Source organism: Struthio camelus, chromosome 13, assembly GCF_040807025.1.
Source record: "Struthio camelus isolate bStrCam1 chromosome 13, bStrCam1.hap1, whole genome shotgun sequence".
In the NCBI taxonomy this organism is placed as follows: Eukaryota; Metazoa; Chordata; class Aves; order Struthioniformes; family Struthionidae; genus Struthio; species Struthio camelus.
Window position 1 is genome coordinate 7890467 of NC_090954.1, and position 22645 is coordinate 7913111.

The 22645-nt window shown below is 45.1% G+C and overlaps 1 long non-coding RNA gene across 1 annotated transcript; it reads right to left on the reverse strand.

The window, feature by feature from the left end:
• Window positions 1-1768: 1768 nt before the first annotated feature.
• LOC138069169 (uncharacterized) lies at window positions 1769-19964 on the reverse strand. Its single transcript, XR_011143991.1, has 3 exons — window positions 19681-19964; window positions 5428-5686; window positions 1769-4950 (listed from the first exon to the last, which is right to left on the reverse strand). It is a non-coding gene; the product is annotated as an uncharacterized lncRNA (long non-coding RNA).
• Between the last annotated feature and the right edge of the window lie 2681 nt (window positions 19965-22645).

Sequence of the window (22645 nt, forward strand, 5' to 3'; positions counted from 1 at the left end):
GAACACGTGGCAGGAGTAGTCTCAAAGGGAGCACCAGCTTCCATGGTATGTCAGCGAGGATGGTCAGACCTGGCCAGACAGGCTAGCGGTGTTACAGCAAGGCCTTCAACAAGCTGCTCTCCCTATTGTGCCTCATTTTCCCCACCTGAAGAAGACAGTCATCTTTCCTTGCCCTTGGAAGGCAGTCTGAGGTCCTCAGGTAATGCTCAGTATCATTAGGCAGGGGCCATATTGTATGGGACTTACACTGCCACATTGTAAACAAATTACTTAAATATACGTATTTAGGAGCCACACTGGGGAAGTAACACACACACAAAAAAAGGTGCTCTGCCCTTTTCACCTCTCTACCATTAGTGTGGGTCCACAGTGATCCTAAGGTGAATCCCGGTCCCACGGATATGGGAACATTGTCCTTGTTTTCAATGGGGCCAGGGTTTCACCTCTCATTCCTAATTTTAGAAGGCTACTTCATGACTTTATAAGAAAGGGAACTCTGTGTGCCGGAATATGTGCCCAGCTCTACTGAGTCCAAGAGGAAATTTGTTTTTTCCTGAGAGCCTTCTTATCAAATCTGCTGCATATCAATCCCAAAATAGCTTGTGTGGCTACTGATCAGACCAAATTTTCCCTGTGCGCTGAAGGATCATTCAAGAGCCAGAGGAGGACTTATTAGTCCAACATGTTATGGCAGGTCAGTGATACCATGGGGACAGCTGTGTGAACGCTCTTCATCTGCGACAAACCTGAGGTGTTTTGACTTCATTTAATCCTTTTTCCACTTTGGGCTAGGCCCTTGCCATGGTTAAAAAGCAAGTATACAGATGTGTGCTGCTGACAGATGGTGCCTGGGTGCCCAAGGACTGGTTTGTGTGCCTCCACTGGAGCATCCAAGGAGTGGAGTGAGAGAAGGAAGCACAGAGAAACTCTCTGCCCCTCAGTCACACTCTCCTTCCTCTTGTTGCTCTCTTGCAGGACAGACTCAGGGTTTGTGCTCACAAGGGACTCCGTGTGGCTCCTCCAGTCTCTTCGTTGAGCTCAGGAGAGCCCAGCCACTTGGGGTGAGAATGAGAGACGACAGGAGAGCCAGTTCGGGAGGATCGTCCTGTGCACATATCCTGAGAAAGCTGTGCGTTCTCCCTGCCATAGCTACAGATGTCTTCTGAGCCCTTGGGCAAGTGTTTACCATTTGCATAAGTGGCTCCAGAGCTGAAGTGCCTTTACAAACGAGTGGGGAAGGCTACAGTCCTTGACATTTGGTTCCTAGATCACATAGATATTTTCAACAGTTTGCCCTTAATTTTCTGTTAATCTTCAGTAAGACCTAACTCATCCTTAGCCCTCCAGACATCTGAAGAGGACATCCACCAATGTCTGTCAGGTCTTTTGGAGCAGACTCCACAGGGTGGTGCCAAAAAGGTTTTATCTGTGTTTACACCATATATGGTCCCATCCTTTCCCTAAACACCTTGCTGGAAGAAGGAAATCACAATCCAGAAGTGGTTTAGGGTAAAATCAGGTATTCTCATTTCTTTGTCATGCCTCAGTCTGACTGTATCCAGCTACCTTCCTGTTTTATACTGAGGCTGTGACATATTTGTAGTGGGAATTCCCATAGAGTTTTTGCTCTTGACCTGAAAGAGAATCCATGTCCTGAAGGAAAGGCAGTAGCTGTGTTATGCAAGGTTTAGGGGGCAGGAGGGTCCTTTAAAAGTGAAGGCACTTGATGGAAATGATCACACTGAGAATCTTGGACACAAACATCTCCAGAACATGCAGAGATACTTATTTTGCCAGTTACAATCAACAAATTTGCCTAACTGGGGACCATGTCTAGAAGCAAGAAGGGTGTTAAGCACTAAGATACCAAGATGATGGGTACAACAGAAGATCCTGGGTACAATTCAGCCTCCAAAGCTCACATGCTGCTTGCCTCTTCTCCTCAGACCACTCAGGACAGCCAGCTCCATCAGGCTTTGTTCTGTGATGCGAACTCTGTTTAACTTCTCCCCAAGTTTGGGGAGAAGTTTGCAGCACATCCCTCACTCGTATTGCATACACCACCTAGTACACATCAACTAGTTTGAATATTTCTGCTCATTAATGAGCATAGGCTAAATTCAGAGTAGCTGCATGAAAGTGAAAGGCACTGAGTCTCATGACCACCCAGACTCTTTATCCATCCCAGCCCATTCTGGAATGTCAGAACAAATATTGTGTGTAACTCCTTAAACAATGTAAGTAATTGCTTTTAGATGGGTTATTGTGTGTGGAATTCATCTAGGAGATGGTATCTGTGAATGGTGTTTTGTGTTATTGGTGTATTTTAATAGCACGAGTGATTACATCTCTGGCTAGTGTTTTTATTTGCTATAGTATAGTAATTGGGTGATTTTAATCTGTGGTGAGTTTTTTTTTTTTTTTTTTTTAAGAAGCTAGCCCTGAGGGAACTGGTGTAAGATTGTCTCTTCACTGGAATAAACAAACTCAAATTTTCCCCTTCCACCAGCTCATGTGCAGAACACTCACTCGGGATAAAAAATGCTTTCGAGTGAGACTCTAAATAGAAAAAGAGCTTGGGTTTTCTCTTCTACTTAGGTGATTAACCTCTTTGATGGAGGTACAGACTCAATATTTTGAGTGGCGTGTATCCTCCAGAATTCCTCCCCGCCCCTTCAGGGAACAGGAACACTCTCCCTCAAATCGCTAGGAAAGTGCTACAGTGAGGCTCAACTTCCTCCATCACAAAAAGACTGTGCGTTATGTCCTAGGACTTTTTTGATTGCATTTCTGGGGATGTAATGCCTTACATGTTTTTGCAGCTTGGCTGCTCCCACAAGGCAAGCAGGAAGTGTTAACCCAAATGCCTTTGCTGGGGATGTTGCTGCAGTGATGGTCCAGCCCTGGTAACCAGCGTATGTCTCCAGGAACCCAAGCTCTGTGCCTGGGCTCCCATTATACAGTCACCTGCATCCAGCTCTTTGAATCCATGGGGACCTCCTTGCCACTAGACACCTCTGGGAGGAGTTTTCTGCACTTACGTTTAGCAACCTCACTCTCAGAAAACTTCTCTCACAAGGCTGCTGAGCTGTTCTCCAGTGCATGGCAGAAGACCAGGGCAGGTAAACTGAGAATCATAATTAAGTTTTTAATGTATGGTTTGGGATTAATGTCTGCTGGCTCAGTCCCATCTCCCCAGAATGAAAGAAATTAATACAATGGTCCTGAAGTGCCTGTAAATATTTCTGCAGTGAATTGAGCCCTGCCCAGCCATTGATTTCCCACTTCAAAGGTCAAAGTCATTTGGTTTTGTAACAGCTTATGTAACTATCTGATGGGAGCAAAAAGCAGGGAGAGGTGTTTCAGAGACTTCGAGTGGCAGATGGCACGACTAGAGAGATCCCACATTTCCCAAATGCAGTGCTACAGGTCAACACAGATCCGGCCCTGAGGTTTAGGGAGGGGAAAAGGCAGCAATGCCACTGAGGGTGTTCTCATGGGCAGAGATCCTCCCTTCAAGCCACCCTGCTTTTAGCTGCAGAGCTTCTAGCACCCTCTTTGGCTACTCTGCCAAGATGCTCCCTTAGCCTGAGGACCATATGGCTGCTGGGTCCCTTGGAATTAGGATCTGAAGCGCTCTTTTCGAAAGGCTGTGCCTGTCTGATGTCTGTGCCTGACAGGGTCTGCTACACAGCTGAACAGAAGCAACATGCACAGAGCTCATACAAGACATTCATTTCTGAGGCGATGCTATAAGTAGGGATGCAGTTAAAGGAAGCAGTTTCATCTTTAAAGTAAAATTGCCTTGGAGGTCCAGCAGCTGGTTTCCTCCGGTGTAGCCCAATGCCAGGTGAGAGCTGGTGTGTTGTGTTCTGGTCTTGTCTCACCCCCTGGGAACTTTGTGGAGTAGGTAGAAACGTGCTTCCCTGCAGCAGCACGAGGGACAACTACATTTTTGTTTTGTTTTTTAAACTCTCTCCATGCCACCAAAATTCCTCATCATCCCTGTTGTCCCTGTCATTTATGAATTCATTAGTCATCATTGTTTCATTTGTAATGTAACCACAGGCAACCAGTTGGGTATATGTATGTTATGGATCAAAACACTCATAGGGAGAGATCTGCATGCATCAGTGCTGGCACCAACTGCTTCCTCTGCCTGGGATTAGGAAGAAGGGTGATGGGGCACGACTGGTGCGGACAACACTGGCTTCTGGTCCGTGCGTAGCTCTGTGTCTGCTTAGGGAACATGTGGCAGACGCACATCCCAGTATCGGCAGCTGCTTTTGCTTCTCAAGACTGAAGGATGTTGAGAGACCAATGTTCACATCCCAGAGCTGGTAACACCGGGCAGTGTGCATCAAGATGGAGATATATTGCTCCAGAAGGAAATGACAGGAACTTTTCCCTGGCATTCGTTTATAAAACCCTTGTTTCTGACCAGAACATCGCAAAGAATCCTTAGGTTTTTTTTTCTAAACTGCTCTTCCATAGTTGAAAGAAAGAGACTGATGTGTTCACAGCTACCTGAACCCTATGTCCCCAGGGAAAGACAGGGAACAGCTTTTGTAGATGGCCTTGACACTCAGCCAATGTGGCTAAAGTGGGCCAGGAGCTATGGCCACCATTAACTTAATTTAGCGTGGGGCTTTCTCCTACAAAGACATAATAGGTGTTGAGGTGAAGGCTTCCTTTCAGCTGTAATTCACCCCTTTAAACAGTTTCTGTGGCAACTTAAATATCTTCCAAAGTGACTGTCTAAACTTAAAATACCATGGGTGGTTTCACAGGCAAAACGCAGCTGCAGAGGAGACCTGGTGGTTAGCCATGTCTGATGACAGCTACAACCATCCTATGCAGCATATCCCAGACAAGATCACTCTTCATCTGGAAAAAGAATGTTGTCCCTTTCCAGATTTAGAAAATCAGGGTGACTTTGGTTGATAAACCCTGAAAAGACAGAAACAATTTATAAGAAGGCATGTGTTCTCTTTCCTTGTAAATCTCCGTTCATTCCTATTGCATTAGTTAAGGCAGCTGTGGGGTTTGAGTGGGTGCAGCTTTAAAAATGAAAATTCTGTTTGAAGTCCAAAATAAATAGCAATGAATGTAGCCACGTGAAAAGGAATTATAAGACTATAAATATATGTTTTTTAAAAATAGCATGTCTATCATTTACCTGCTAGTAACTTCGCTTCAGGGGTGCTATTTCCCCAGCCAGGGTGGATGTGGAGGCTTTATGCAAGCAGGTAAAGCAGCCCGGAGAATACAGACTGGCTGCTTCTCCCCTCTCTACGATGCCAAGCATAACAGCCTTCTCCATTAGACAGAGTTTGAGACCAGGAGGTCGTGAGTCCTGGCTCCACCACTCCCTTTGCCAGCCAAGTCGCCAAACCTTTCCTTTCCCCCCAAGAATTTGAAACTCACAGCCTGTGTTATTATTATCCTTATGAGGTCAGCGACTTTTGTGGGAGACATGGGAGACCCCGGTTCACAGGAGCATGGCTGGAAGCGCAGGAATGAAGGCATCTGGTGCAGCCCCTGGAGGTGCAGCTCAGCGCAGCCAAGGCAGAGGTTCTGGGCAGGCCCCCAGGAATCGTCATTACCTCACAGGATTGGGCCCTCTTTGTAAAGCCATCTGCATCTTCTCTGACAGCCTCTATAACCTTCTTGCAGGCAAAATTAGCTGCAAAGTCAAGGAGAGTTTTATCTGAATTAGAACTGTATTAACTATCAGATTTGCCTGGTACTTATTAGAGATCTTGATACTTTTAGATGCTTTTTTAAAATAAAACTTTGCTGTTTCCTTCATGCTTGGAGGCTGCTTCTCAGACCTGTTCCTGACGCTAAAATTTTTCAGATGGGAGTCCAAATTGAAAAGCAGGTGCCTCGTTTTGAACCCTGAAGAGGCTAAACAGGAGATGAAGGCACAGCGAGCATGGAGTTTGAAACTTCTGCCCCGTTTCCCGTATGAGATTGCACCATCTCACTGTTACTCATTGCTCAGGCCCCTCTTCAGCACATTCATAGTCATTATCAATCAAGACTACAGCCGGGTCCTACTGAGATCTGGATTTCTTTAAGAGCAAAGAAATCTCTTTTTTTTCCTGTAGCATTTTCTCAAATTGTACTTTCCACTGGTGTCCTCAGAATATACCAAGGAACATAATCTATGATTTGACCTCCAAAGCACCTTCAATTTTCACTCTGTGGGCAGTGTCCGCCAAAGCCAATAAAGCCAAAATCTTCATTTACTTGCCTACCTTCTACTGACATATTTTACTCAGCAAAATAAAAAGTACATTGTAAGTGTTTAGCATTTGCTTTTTTGCTATGTGAGAAACAAGCTTGTTGCTTAGTTATCCATTATTTAAATACTGAATAAAATTAAATAGTCCAGTCCTTTAAGAAAAAAGGGCTAGCCCACATATATCAATGTAGCATAAAAGGGGAATGCGAGAGTCACTTGGCAAGACTCTCCATGTGTTAGTTCAGTGAGCGTTTTAACCCAAGGGGCTGAGGGATGATGCACCAGGCTGATCTGGTGTCCAGGATGATCACTGTTTGCATTGGCTTTTCCCCAGGAAGATGTACTTGTGACGTCCCTGAAGTGCTGAGGCTGCTGGTGCCAGCTGAGCTTGTGTTTCTGCAGCTCCCTGTTGCAGGCCATGCACTCACTCAGCCAGAGTCCCTGGCCCCGAGTGCAGCACTGCATGCAGCCGAGTTCCAGAGCAGCCAGGGTGGGCCAGGTGCTGGATATGTGGGAGCCCTGGACCCGGAGGAGCTGGAGGGCCAGGACAAGTCAGGATGGATGTGTTTTGACCAAGTTGGACAGCAGAGTAAGGTAAGACTGAAGTTTATTCCTGAAGCTGCAAGGAGACTGGGACTGCAGGGCAGGGGTAGGCAGGGCTGTCAGAAGACCCCAGGACACCCTTGGCTCCTCCAGCTCCTTCTAGCCACTTCCACCTGGAGCAGCAGCCCCTTTCTGGGGGTGAGGATGCTCCTTGTTGCTCCACTCATTTTCCCTACTTTCTCACCAGCACTCAGATACAGCAAGCCAGAATAAGAGGTCAGCACTGGAGGTCCAAAATCAAGTGACTTTCTAAGAGGGTGACTCTACGGAGACACGGGGAGCTTTTCCCCTGCCCCTGCTTGATGAGCAGGCAGTGGTCAAAACAAACTCTGCTGCTGAGATCCTGGTTGCTAAGCTCAGAAACCTTGCAGGTCTTGCAGATGAGGGGCTCAACCCAGGATGAAGAAGGGCAGATACAGAGAAAAGCAAGAAACAAAACATCCCTCACTGATCTACACTTAGCTATCACTTATACTATCACTTAACACTGATCTATAGCTCAGAAAGTAGGCTCCATCCCCAGAAACACCCATTTCTGCAGGTCTCTGTCAGAAAGCTGTCATAACCACTGCTGGGAAAAGGAATAGGGCAGGAACTTAATTATGAGACCTTCAACAAGGAGAGAGGAAACACCTCATTAGTAGTTCTGGCTTGCAGGAGGGTTATCAGATCTGTTTGATGTGCCTGTGATTATCCCCTTTACAAGAAATGTTCCCGTTAATCCCCAGCTTCCTGTTCTTGTGCCATGAGGCCCTGACTTCACAGCTAATATCATTGTACAGTCTAACAGCCAGGGCGTCGAAAGAGCCATGGAGCAGGGGCAGAAAAAAGGACTTGAAGACACAGGCGTGATCAATTATGCAACAGAGAAACAGGCAAAATGCTGGTAGTCTCAGAAGCTGCCTTCTAGGCAAAAGGTTTCCTGCATGTTCTGGACCCTCCATGAACTCCTGCCTCTTGCTAAACTCTGACTTTCAGCAAGGCTCGAGAAGGGAAGAGCGTCGTCCTTGTCCTGGTAGTGTTATATGACAAGGGGAGCGCTGACCCTTCATTCCTGGGGACACGCTATCAGCTTGGCAGCATACCAGCAACTGTGGTTTCGCATCTTCTCACGCGTCCCATTTGCCCACCTCAAAAAACTCTCTGGACTCAAGTCCCTGGCAGAGCTGCAGGGTATGAGGATGTGAAGGAAGGTGTCTGGTTGCCAGCAATACAGCTGAGCAAGAGTGAGGTGCAATGGGTTCTTCCTGCAACAGGGCACATGCAAACGTTTAAAATAAGAGTGCCTCTGACTACCAATGATGGTACCATTGCAGGTGATCGAGGGTGAGGCTGGAATTCAAGAATCACAACCTTTTATTGCTATGAGCAGTTGTAATAGCTAGTAGTCATCTGTCATGATGTGCTGTGTATTGGGACCCATAATCTTGCTTAGAAACCCACTCACCCAAGACTGGAAATGTTATACAAGTAAATTAAAAATCCCTTCCCTCAACAGCAATGTCTAGCAAGGCCAAGAGACCTGTTCATAATTGTTTGCTGCCTTTGCAGCTCTGCTCTGACTGTTATCGATCTCCAGGCTCCAGGGGCCAGTAAAAAATCTGCAGATTTGCAAAGAGCATAAAACTTGCAGTGGGTCTCTTCCCTCAGTGACAAATCTACTCATGTCCTGTAGAGAGGAGAGAACTCTTGAAATGGAAGAGCCTTCTCCTCTGATCCCCCTAGCCTGTAATCACCATGTACCAAACCCAGTGCACTGTCACAGCAGAGGAACAAACTGTAAGAAATCCGACCATGTTAATGTAACCTCAGCAGATAATCCAATCAGCTCTTCCTTGAGACTTCACCTCCTCTTTCTGTTGTATCTCCACTGGCCATGGGTCTGCTGTGGAATTAGCTGAGGCTGTGTCCACAGCCCACCTTGTTTCTGTAGGCTGCTAGAGTTGGGAAAAGCAAGGTTAAAAGCCAGGTCCCCAGCATGCTGTTAGGCTGACCTCCAGGTCTTGCGCAGCTAAAGAATCACATTCTGCAACGGGCCCGTCTCCTAGGGCACAGAAAGCACACACTGAGCACTCACTTCCACCCCAGGAGCCAAATTTCCGGGACCTGAACACAATGCTGAGATCCCAAGGGACAGTTCTGGAACTCCACCAGGGCTGAGTCTACTTTGGGTTTTGTCAAATTGATTTTTAGAAAGAATTTTAGCACAGCTTTAAATAAAAGCTCTGCCAAGGGACAGCTTTAGCTTCAGGAAAAATTTGCCCAGAGTTCTGCCAGTATATCTCAGCTGGGACCTGCAGCGCCATCTCCTCCTCTGACCTCAGCCTGCAAACCAGTTCATACAACATCCCTGCGTCCTGACTTCATCTTGTTATCCCATGCATTGGCTTCTGCCCATTTTTTCAAGCAGCACTCCACCCAGATTTACAGGAACACCTAATCATCTGGACCTGGAAGCAAACGCAAGGTTGCTTCTTGATTTTGTGGTGTGCATAGGTAGGAAGATGTCTCCTACAGATGCACCTGCTGGTCTCTAGCAATGGAAAAAAATGACACCTATTTAGTGGGTCATTTCTAATCTCCTCCATCCTACTGGTGGAAACACTACTGGAACTGAATTTCTTATCTGAGATGCCAGTTAAGCCAAATCAGCTCTCGTCTATAATTGGTCTGTTCATTTCCGGAACCTTCTGCATCTGTTGTTAGTTACTGATAGCAGTTACCCACTCCTGCTTCTAGGACAGTGGCTAGAGAGGTGGATGTTTTATATCCAGGTTATCATAATTAATATCACAGCTCAAACATGGTTAGCCACCTGTCACTTAACATATTGATTTGGAATAAGAAGCTGCAGGAACCTCAGTTTTTTAACTAACTGCTGCGCCCCTCTCTGTGTTTTTACGCACATCTTTATATATACCCAATGATAAAGCTTGAAGGATTTAACTGGAGACAAACGTACTTCATATGGGAATAGGACAAAGCACTTCAGAGAACTGAGCCTTGCGTCAGTAGCTTTTGGACCACTCCCCAACAAATGTTTCTGCTGATAAGGACATAGCATTGTTAGCTTTGGATCCATCACCCAATGGGAAAAAAATAGGCGCGTAGCTGCTGTTGCACATTCTACATCATGGATTTCTTAAAGGCCTATTGGCAGCCGAGGTTTCTCAATGGCCTAAGATATTCCTGACAGCTCCTATTTATGCAGTTGTTCAACAAAGGGTGATCATTTATTCTGCTCTGTCAGGGAGGCTCTCCTGAGAAAACAAGTGAAAAAAAGTATCTAGCAGCAACTGCTGAACTGAATCATCAGCGGAAGGTAATGACCCTGATTTGCTTCTCTCAAAGATAGCATTCATACGGCCAGACGGCCTTTAGTTTCGGTGAGACTTGTCTGACACAAGAGCCAGTCACGTGGACGAGGTACCATGGCTGAATGCTTTATCTCTGAATAGCAGAAAATCTGATTGCACCATAGGAAGACACAGCTTTGGACACCCCTTTCAAGCTCACTTTTACCTGGCAATACATTGCATAAAGTCAGAGGAAGAGTTAAAGCCCTTTTAATCCCACTGTATCAGCACTTGTCAGTTCATGGCCACAAGGCCCAGGGATGACAAGCATGCAAAGTACCGTTTCTCAGTGTGACATCCTCACTCCTGGGAAATGGAGAACAGGGACAAGTGCCAAGCTCCCAGTAGGGCACAGAAAGGCACAGTCCCAAGTCATGGGACTGTCTTCTCGCCCAGCACAGCACAAAACAGATAGGTATCTAATCTTCACACTAGTGGCTAGGTCAAGAATAGGACACCTGGACACTTCTGAGGACTTACTCATGCATTACAGCACATCTTTAAGCTCTACCAAGATACAAGGATTAGGGAGGGACTTTTTAAACTGATTTTCAAAGATTGCTTTTATATTGCTTTTTTTATGTGGTTTGGCACAGAAGCATTGCAGGTTTTTCAAGGGTTGGTTTGAGTAGGTCAGTGACCTTCATAAATATGCCATCAAGAGCTGGTACTAAGGTCTGGTACAGCAGAGAAAGGGCAGAGACAAAGGGCAGAGACGTGAATTTGACGGCTCTTGTGCTGAAGCCTCTTCAGCACAGGGTTTGCTTGGATCAGGAAGAGATTAACACGGATGTTTTTTGTGGCGACTACGATTTTGTAGTAGTGCTGGAAGGATGTGTGAGTTCCTGGATTCTTAATTCCCAGCCTTTTTTCCCTGAGAAGGAATGTTCTCTTCTTTTGTGGTCCACCCATCTGCTGCTTGTCTACCACCCTGCAAGGCACATGTGATAGGAGTGCTGTCAACTCGCTCAGACAGACAAGTTTGATTATCAGACTATGAAGGAAAAACCCTGCTAAAAAAATGGAAGGGCAGCAGGAAAGGGACAGAGCCCCATGCCAACAACTGGCTTCGCTCTTCTGCTTCTTCTTCATATTTCAATGCCATAATGTAAGCAAATACATATCTGCCTGCACACAACCTAGCATGCAACAGAAGCAAGCTACAGAATCACAGAATAACTTAGATTTGATGGAGCTCTGAAGGTCATCTAGTCTACCTATTGCTTGAAGCAAGGCCAGCTTTGCAGTCAGGTCCGGTTGGTAATGTTAGGCCATCTGCACATCACACAAGCGTGCACACAGAGCCTGGGCCAAACAAGCCTGCTCAAACTATTTGGCTCAAACTATTTGACTCAAACGATTTGATCTACAATAGGTCCCAAGCGTCTCCACCTGCACTCATACTCTTGCACACCTGAGACTAAATCTTTTTTAAGCCTGGAAGTTTAAAGGAGGCTTGCCAAGGGTGTGATTCTGTATCCCCATACAGATTCCCCTGTTCAGGTGCCACCAGTAGAACATACATGTCCAGAGCTAACAGATGACCCAGAAAGGCACTAAGAGACGCACTCCTGACTAGTTCTGCCATTGCCCATCCCTGAAAATACTGCTGATATGTCTGTATTCGTGTCTTGTGGGAGATTTGGCTGGGACATCCAGTGGGTAGGGGTGCAACACAACCATTTCAGGCCCTGGTATTCCTTCTGGAGAAGCTAACATATTCTCAAGAAGTAGAAGCTGGTATACTCTCTTGAAGAAGTCAAGAAAATGTCTCTTTCTAATCATCTGAATGTTGTTCATTCATGCCTCGTGCTCTTGAGTCTGTTTGTGGGCAGCATGTAGGTCCCATTTTTTATCTACTCTTCTTGCCATTTTTTTTTTAACTGCTCTACTTGGCAGTGTTTCAATGTATTACTGAAGATGCCAGTCACTACAATATATAGAACAGTTGCCCAGAGGCTGCAGTCTTCTCCAGCAGTGGCAGCCTTTCTTGGCATCTGGTGAACACTCCTGTATACTCCTAGTACGGTTCTCCCCATACTAGAAACTTGTGGGATCCAAATGGGGCCTTGGTCACTACTATTCACAAAGAGCACATCAGCATTTGGTGAAATCTCTTCGGAAGTTTTTGGTTTAGCAAAACCCTACAGTATGTTTGCACCAAGACAATTAGAGTTCCTTCCTCTTCTGAATAGATAGGTGTATATGTATATATGTGTGTATATATATATATGTGTGTGTGTGTGTGTGTGTGTGTGTGTGTGTGTGTGTGTGTGTGTATTATTAACTTGAAGAAAAGAGCTGTTTTGCTTTCTCTACAACACAATCTGTCAGACTAGTCCATGGGGTGGAAACCCTAGCAAAACATTAGTGTCTGGATGTTGCTCCTGCCCCTCTCCTTCCTCACCGTGTTTAATCTAGCTGTGAGGCATTGATTAAAAACATCTTTTGCTCTTATAATTCAGCATGGCAGAGGAGAACTAAATAGAGCAGTTAGTCATTCCAAAGAGCCTTTATTGGAAGTAATGGGTTTTAGTGTAGCTAGGATCTGGAATGTAAAGAGACAAGATACAGGAAAATGAAGAATCCATCCAAGAGTGAGCACTAGTTTTATTAATGCAGAGTTCCAGTAATTTGATTTCATGAGGCAAATTAAATGACTGAGCGTGTTAGGCACCACAGTTTAGGTGGCAGGACTGGAGTAGCTGTTGCGTAGGCTAATGAACCTCCTGTATGCATGAGGAATGCCTTTGTGTGTAGAGATGACTCAGAACTGCTGGTGTGAAGTAAAATTGCAATGCACTACCTCTAGTAGCAGCATAGAGAGGAAAGGTCTTTTATTGTCCCTGCAGTGCTTCAGCAGAGAGGAGAAGTGGTTATTTCATTGGCCAAAGCAAGGACCAGACCCAGTTTCCTGAGTCTCTTCTAGAGTCTTGTTGACATGCTGTCAATAGCCTATTGAATACTGTAATTAACTTTAAAATTTGCTAGTGGAGTAGACAAATAGGGAGGAAAAAAAGTAAATAGCTGCTGAAGAAATGATTTCACCAAAGTCCAAGATGGGAACATCTCTTTGATTTTTTGGGGGATTTCCTCCTCTCAGACTGAAAGATCGTTTATTTTTCTTCCATACTGTCACAGTCCTCATCATCTGAATCTATCTCTAGATGCAAACAAGCTGGAGCGGGAACCAGTCTACGGAAGACACATCTCACCATGGAGGACACATATAGCACGGTGTGGGCACAAGCCAAAACTTTTGGAGCTCGCAAATCACACACTGGTGTTTACCAGAGAGGCTCTGGACAGGCAGGAAGGTTGTGCACATGCCTGAGTCCACTCTGGGTGCTGCATTTTGAAAATACAGTCACTCTTGATGAATTGTTTCATAAATGACATATGTCGTGCTCCAAAATGCTCTGTGACTGACATGAAATTCTCTGGAAGAGGTTGGCTGGTGCAGAGCTACCAGACAGCCAACACAAGTATGGCACAGACACCTAATCTTCGTGCTAGGGAGGGACAAACAGAGCAGTGAGCTACTGCACCCAGTTCAGAGGTGGATTTAGCTGTGCAAAAGTGTTAAATCACCTTGGCATGAAAGCAAAACGGTTCCATAAAAGGGGAATGAGTGCATGTTTGGGAACCGTTTGGCTTTATGTTTCAATTGTATGTGCTCATTTTAGGGGAAGGATATTCTCTGTCCTTTTCTGTTAGCCACCTATTGCTTTCACTAGCAGTCAAGTCCCCTGTGTTTGGGCACCTCCAAATTGCAATGGACATTTATAGTAGTAGCGGGGCCTCCCTGCTGGGAACAAAGAGATCCTTTGTTGGTGACCCTCATTTTCAGCTTTAATCTGATTCGTCTCCAGGGCTTGAAGCTGAGGCAGAAGCAAGCAGGGGAAAAGATGGAATCAGAGGAAAGAAGCAATATGCAACAGAAAGTGATTTTTGCAATATTGACAAACTAGAATTGTCTAAAATTGGATTATTTTAGTAGTGCCTGGACAACATCCAGCAGTACAAGCCATTCAGATTTCTTTCTGTTCCATAGCTCAGGTTCTTGGTGTATTTCACATAGATGAACTCTGTGTTCTCTCAGCCTCAGTAAGGGTTCTTCATGTTGGATTCTATTACAGCTTCCTGTCACACTATGAAAAAATGTCTTTCCCATTAGCCTCTTAGGTATATGCAGAAAATCCCACATCACAATGGAGCTGGTCAAGGTTCTGCGATTTGTGTAATTCAGAGCTGGATTTGAAACTCTTGAAATTCTTGGGACAGAGAGATGAAAAATCAACTGATTCTTTGGGATTTCCATACTGCACGCCATCTTCAAGGGATGGAATACACTGTTACAGAGGAACATTTAGGACATTAGCTGGCAGTGCTCCTAGTAGTGAATTGCCTTCATATCTGACCATATAGGGTACTTAGATTCACAGTCCAAAACTATTTTAATAAGAAAACAACATGAAATCTATGTTTTGCATCCAGTGAAATTTTGTGTTTGCAAGCACTGAAATGAGCTTGCGGTTGTATATGGTATTGAGAATTTGCTCCTTGCATTTTAGCTTATTCTTGAAATATTTCAAAGTTATACCTTGGAGCAACATCTGATAATGCTAGCTGGACTCTACGGTTACAGGTAATGAGGACAGCTGTGTATTGAAAATGCAAGGGAACAACCTTTCAAATAGATTTTTACTGTTCCTGAAGAAGACAAAGCATTTAATATAAGAGAAAAAAAATGAAGTACAGTAGGGATGATGTCTCTTCTTGTTTTCAGCAATAAAAGCAAAACTGAATGGGTTTCTAAGTGCCAGGAGCAATATTTCATTATCTGAAAGGTGAGTCCATAAAAGATGGGTACTTCCTACTTTAGACACAAAACCAGGGAAAGCTTAAAACAGGAGCACTAAGATAAGGTACATTCTATATGGCCAAGAATAGGTTTATTTTCCATATAAAGGCAAGATTAGAAGTGCTGCATACTGATGTCTTGTTGTGATGAGACTATATCTGACTTAGATCTACATGAAGTTTAATAGTGCTGATATTCTCTATCCTATGCCCAGATTAATGGAGATGGTGACAGCTTTGTGAACAAAAGACAGAAACAAGGTTGTTTCCCTGTTTCAGGCATGTAGTGCACATGAAACAAGTTTTCATAGTTTCTCTGGAGGTAAACATTTGTTCAGCTATATGAACACCTCCTTCAAATCCTTCTTCAGGTGTCTCCAGAGAATATTCACCTCCAGAGAAAATTCTTTCTCCTGAAAGATGCTTTCTTGATTTTTCATTTTCTTCAACTGAAGATAAATTAGAAGAATAACAAGATAAGACTTTGTAACCATTTAGATTTTAAGACATTAAATTAAAGAATCAGTTCAGTTTCAAGGGCCTTTATACATCATCTTTGTGCTTTTCCTCTTCCAGACCAAGGAAAGGTGAGAACCAAGACCAGCGGATAGGAGAGCAGCTGCAACAGCGTTATTAAGACTGAAAATACAGAGACAAACAACAAGCTTCTGCAGGTTTTCTCCTATTATTTGATGGAGACATCTGGGAATATATGACGAACGCTTCCTGTTGCAGAATGGACGTTCCACTGATGCTATAGCAGACCATCCTTAACAGAATGCTTATTACCATGTCCCCTGGATTTTGAACATTTTAAACTATTTTGGGTATGGTTTGAACGTGCAGTGTGATTTGTACAATACTTTTGGCCAGGACACTGGGCAATATTAGCCTCATCCTGGAATTTTGTTGCAAGCTTCCCAGCACTGCACAGTAAGTCTGAAGATTATCTTTAAAGTTTGTGCATGCTGACATAAACAGAGCACTTTGCTGCAGAAATAAAACTAAAGAGAATTTCTGGCACTATTCAGAACAAATGCATAGTTTTGTGGTGACCTCTCCATAGCAAATGCAAAGCTCTATCTCCTTGCTTGGCACTGTATAAAATGTTTGGCATGTGAATGTGACTTGGTGGTCTAGGACTCAGAAGTCCCTAAGGGCCAAAGTATCCAAGCCACCTCTTAAGGTCGTTGTCCTCACTACACCGTGTATAAGCAGAGAAGTGCTATCCTTACCCTTTTTTTTATCCACAAGAAGTTGAAATATGAAAAGGTTAAGTGAGTTGCTCAGGGACACACAGGAAATCAATAGCAGAGCTGAATCTCAAAGTTGCATTTCCCAAATGCTCTGTGCGGGTCCTCAAAGCACTACAGAGTGGACAACAGGCTGCCCTCAGCCACAGGGCCAGGAGCACTCGCTACTAGTGGGGAGGCTACAGCCCACTTCAGCCCCACGCTGGATCTGCCTCTCACACAATTGCACGTCTGCCCAGTTGCTTCAGTCTGTTTCCCTGCCCGGAGAAGAAAGAAAACTGTAATTTAGCAGCAGTTTGACAGCAGTTGACCTTTACATGATAAGCAGTATTCCTCATTAGAGGTTTACTTTGGTTTACATTTATTTGTTCAGCTTCGTTTCTTGCAGGCATCCAAAATGAAACTGATTGGATTAGACAGGCAGGGTCTCTCAGCATCTTGAAGTAATCTATATGGAAACAGCAGCATGATCGTCATTAGGCAGCAGTTGCAGCAAACGGCTTTGGGGAATTTGTCTCCACTAAAGAGAGTTCTTGTGTCAGAGGGAGGGTTGGGAAAGCCTCAGCAAACAGCGTTTTGTTTGTCTTGGAAGAACTTTGGGGAATCGCAGGGAATGTTGGAAGTGATTGGTGGAAATGACCCTGTCCAGCCTTCTATGTGAGCCCCTTGGAAGCTGTTGCTTTTCTAGCTTCCCGGTGTCTCTTTTAACTCACCCTCCTCTAACAAGCAAAGCCACAGCTCCATTCTTGCTACATTTATGTAGTATGCACACAACATGTTTATCACTATAAACATGATGAAATCCACCAATATCAGAGCATGAGTTATGGACAGGGATGGAATCCTAGAGCTTCAGCCAGGTGTTCTGGACACCCACTTTGGCTTGTTTTGACAGAATTCACTGAATTGTTATAAAGAGTCCCTAAAGGTGAAATAGTTAGACAGCAGACCTTCACATGCTGCTTAGCATGTTTCAGACTGTGAATGGGATTTTCAAAGCACATAGCTTTAGTCTTATACTGCTGGCATGGAAGTCAGTGCCAGTCTATTCAGGAATTGCTCTTTAATAGTCTTCCTAACCCTGGGATGCTCTCTCAGCATCTCCCATGAAGAGAGCAGCTTTGCAAACTCCAGCAGTCCTGAGCACCAATAGCTCAGCAACGAAAAAGAGACATAAAGAACAGTCAGGATTTTGGAGCTGCTGGGCAGGTTTGAAATAAAAGTGTTTTAAAGTTTGACAAGGTTGTTGGGGGGGGGGGGGTTTACACTTTGAAAGTTAAGGAAAGTGGGAAATAGAAAATTATAGTTTCTCATTTTTCAAAAAGGTTCTTTGCAGTGGAAAGGACTTTAAGTGTACTGCAGAGCTCAGCTTAGCTTATTTCGACTTTTTTGTTGGGCAGGGATAGAGGCATGTGGTTAGAGCCTCCAGGGATCTTGGCCATGGGGAACAGCACTTTTATAAGCTCCTTTTAAAAGGAGCAGGTAGGAGGAAATGGTGTGTCAGGCTGTTTCCCGGGTCAGTCTATTCCCTCTCAGAATCTTGATAAATCCTATCTGAGCTATTCCTGAACATTCGATGAGTTCAGCTCAGGAGTGTTTGTCACTGAAGACAAGTAACAGCTAGGCACAGGACTGGGAATGAGAACTCATTCCCAAAATCAAACACCAGCACAAAACAAATCCCATTAGGTTACCCTTGCCCAAGTGTCTCCTGAGTATTAAACCAGTCAGTTTGGGTTAAAAATTCAAGATCAACTCTGAAACTAAGATACCTTACAAAATTTTCCTGATCCCTGGAAAAAAAAGCTTCCATTCAGACACATACATAAAACTACAGCTTTCTCCTTGGTTGACCCTGGGCACCATGCTCTGCTGCTGCTGGATGCTGCGGAGAGCCTGTGCTGAGGAGCAATGTCTGTGCACCTGGAGAATGTCCACTTGGTGCAGGGTCCCCTGAAGCGTGCTCCAAGTATGCCCAGGCTTCCATAGTTTCAGAGGGTCAGCAACCGGCGTCAGAGCTTGTCTTGAACCATAAAATGTTGTGGAGGGACTTCAGGAAGTTTGGAAAGCTTTGGGACATAGGGGTTTGGAAAGTCCTTACTCCCATCCACAGTATGAGGTCTGTTCCTTCAACAAGTTCCTGTTGGCAGGACCTTCTCTGTGCAGCTTTTCCCAAAAAGAGGTAATATACACTGAAGCCTAAACATGTTTGTTCACAGGAGGAACAAGCGCCAAGGCTCCAGCCCTGACTCACACATCCAGGCAGGCTCCTAGTGACAGTGCTCTGGAGAGATCTGCATTTCCCAAACAGATACACTGAGCGACTAACATCGCACTGCATCTTGGCGCAGCCTTATCAGCTCTGTCACCAGGATGACTCACAGGAAATAGCAGCAGCCTTTGAAGCTGCTGAACCAGGCAGTGGTGGTCTGTCAGCCTGGCACCATTCCAGTCCCAGCAGGAAAAGAGTAAGAGCACTCCCCTGAAGCCAGGGTAACATGCTCTTCCAGGCATTAGCCATTGCATTTATTTCTTTTGCTGCTGTCAGAACAGGACAGCAGGATCTGGCTTTTTGGCAGAGACGTTGGTCATGTTTTATTTGTTTTCAGGCTTTTTCACAGCCTCCTGGTCTTAGGGATCTGTCATACAAAGATTTGGTTCCATGGGGGAACCTTGGATGAGAGTCCATTCATCATCACAACCATCTGGTTCATCAACACACTGTCGGGTGGAAGAACTGGATCAGGAGAACCGTTTTGAGTAGATTGCTTAAGAGTGGTGTCAGCACCAGGAACAGAACCAGAACACTTTATTGCCACATTACCACTTGTACATCTGATGCAATAGCAAACAATGTACTCTGGAGCTGTCAGGAAAACATTCTTTCACGTCTTAGAAGCAAACACTTGTACAGATCCTGGATACTCAGCAATGCAGTGATGAGACAGAAACAATCTTTGCATTTTTTATTTCAAATGGGATGGACCGTATCCTATGATTTTTGGCAAAAGGAGTATGAGCAAAAGACCATGTGAATAAAATTCGAGTTGGCAGGGCTTTTTGGTTTAGATCTGAATTAAGACTCAATAATCAAAAGCAAATTATGATTTGTGTGTGTGCGTGTGCGTTGGCATTAAGTGATACCAATGCGATGTCAGCATGCATATGCCTTCAGCAATAGGTAAACATGCACTCTGATTTATATTCATGCCCGTATCACCTGGATATCCACACCAGAAATGTCTATACTCACACCCCAGTCTAGCCCTAGCCTACAAATTCTGTTAATTTTCTGGATTTTTTTTTACACGACAGCCACTACTCACAAGACCAGCATCACCAACAGTAAACATACCTGCAAACCGGAGATCTGCAGTACAAGTAGTCCCACCACTCTTTTGCCCTTTTTCGTAACACTGATTCCCTCTTCTCATGAGCCTTCCAGCCTTCCTGCACACGTCTGCCTATGTGAGGTTTAACTCTCCTCCTTGCAGTTTTCCCTAGTCTACCAGCACAGTTCATATAGATCTAGACTGGCTGTCAGTCCATCCCATTGACATTCGGGTTGCATTTCCACTATGAAGCAATTCTGCACGTAAGCACTCAGCAGCCTTTGGCCTGATGAGCATGAACTGCTGTGAACCCAAAAGCATACGAAACAGCTCTGGAAAAGGGCAAACCAGTTTTTACTGCGTGAAGCTGGATGCAGGCAGTACTTCTCATAATTTCAAGCAACAGAGCCAGCATCTCCCCCGCCCTGCTCCCATGGAGAGGTACTTGCTTTCCAAGAGGAAGAGGAACAGCAAGCTGTGGCAGGGCAGTCACAGAGGACAAGGATGGGTAGGGCATTTGAACCCGTGGAGTGTGCTAACATTCACAGAACTGCCCTTTAGATGGCTTCTTCAGCTGTGATCCTACAGTCTTCCAACAGCAGAAGGTACCAAGGGCTGCCCATCAACTTTCCTTGGAAAAGCGTGGAATAGATGTCATGCTAGGTACTCAGTAAATGCTAGACTATTTTTCAGCTCCCTCTGAGCTCAGGTGGCTTCCCTTTACCATGAGGACTCCCAAGGGACAGAGGGAGGTTCTCTGTGTGCCTCCCAGCTCATTCCTAACCGCACACTTGCCAATATAGCAATTGAAGAGTAAAAAAACCACTGAGAGATGTCACATAGTATTTCTGTAGTGATGGAAGCCACCTTAATATGGGGACCCAACCCTCAGGACTTCGTACATCCACCAAGCAGATCTGGCATCTGCAGAAGTGAATTGGTGATCGCTGACACACTTGATGGCAAATCCCAACGGCTCTTCTTCTCCCCGCCCTGTGGCCACACAGCACAGGCACTCTTAGGAAAACACAAGAAAAGCCACACTACTCAGAGCAAAGGCCCGGCTTGACCAACATCCTATCTCGAGCTGTGACCAACGGGGGATGATAAGGGAAAGAAAACAAGTAGCAGAACAAAGCTTGCATGAGAGCTTCTCTGAGGCACTCCCAGTTCTGGCAATCAGCAGCTAAAGGACTTCCTGAGTCAGAGGTTGCATCCAAATCACAGATATGAGCAGAGGTGACACACCAGAAATACTAAGAGCTGTAGACTTGTTTTATAACATAGGATCATTGCAGAGGGGAGGTAGCTGATAATGTTTTCAAAAGAAATAAAGATCGGCCTCGATGTACATCCCATCAAGGAGGGAGAGTCCGACCACCCTCCCGTTTGGTTTCACCCTGTATGTGCTGTGGGTTGGGGAGGTGCAGTCTTGATAAGCCGTGTCTACAACATGGAGACACTCTCACACAAGCTATAGGCAGGAACGGGAGGAATACCTGTAAAAACAGAGCAGAGAGGGCAGAGTGGTTGGGAGAGGAGGACGGGCGCTCGGGGGGAAAAGGAGAACAATGGGGAAGCGCTGTGAACCATGGCCGTGACATGGAGTAAACCCTGCCTGGCAGCCCCACCTGCAGGACCACGTGGCTTGCCTCTGGGCACAGGCCCTGGCCTCTCAGAGATGGGCCAGATGCCTGTGGGCAGCAGAGTAGAAGGCAAGGGCAGGTTCCTGTCTCTGCATTGGTGTCATGTCCCAGGCAGCATTCAAATCCTTGCTGTTTCAACTTTCCCTGGCAATGCAAGAGGCATAACAGAAAGACATCTCATGGGAGCTGAACACCTCAGACTGCCCTGGGGGCCAGACATGCTGCTTTCACAGCACAGGAGAGGGAAAAGGAAGTCTGAGTATGCAGGCAGCAGGGGCTACCTCACTGAGCTTGCTCGCACTCACCTCTTGCTCCTAGTGGCCAAAGGCACTAAAGTGGCTTTGCTCTGCACTTCATCTTACTTCAGTTTTATGTCATTCAAACATGCTGCTGGCAGACAAATCTGACCATGCTCTTGTCACATGTATTTTTGTATGTAGATTTAGTGAAATTTCCTTTTTATCGAATTGGTTATTACTGTTCACATGATTACAAAATAACAGGAAGACATGGCAGAAGACTTTATCAGCACATACAACGCTAACAAGCAATTTATTCACCGGCATGCAAAAAAACTAGTAGAGCCAATATACTGCCCTTGCATAATCAGCCTCCTTTTGTTCTAGCGTCATAAAAGAAAATATAACTGGCAGTACCAAGCCCATAGCATCATGCTGCAAACTGTAGCAACCAACTGTACAGGTAATTATTCATTGCAGTGCTGTGAATGCCAGTACATATGGCAGCTCCACATTTTCCTACTATCCACTGACCTCCTGCCCCTGTGCCTTGTTTTGTCAGTCAGTTACAGAGTCCATCAGTGTCAAAGTTCAAATCCATGTGAAACATCCATGCCTGCAGATGTTAGGAGGCTTTCGTAGCTGGCCCCTGTAATGTGAAAGGCGTGAGCACCTTCGTGAGTTCGCAAGCACCCCCATCTTGTTTTCAGCTCCATAGTGCTGAGCGAGCTGGAAGAAACCTATCACATGCTCTTTGTTCCCAGGGCAGGCTCTTGTTTTTATTAGAACATCTTGGACAGAATGTTGTCTCAGTTACATTGATAAAAATCCGGTTATGCTACTACAGGCAACTGAAGTATTTCAGACATATCCTGGTGTGACTCAGAGCAGAATGTGTCCCTTGTGAGTACAGGGACAGCACTCCTTGGGGGAGTTGATAAACAGTATCTGGAAGCACAGGAATCCACACTGTGGATAAAATATGGCACACAAGTATCTTATGTCAAGGCATTCACATTGCACAGTTAACAGATGATGACAAGATTAGGCAGACCCTTTCCAGGTCATGTTTGCATTTTTTATCTTGCTGTTGAAATGCACTG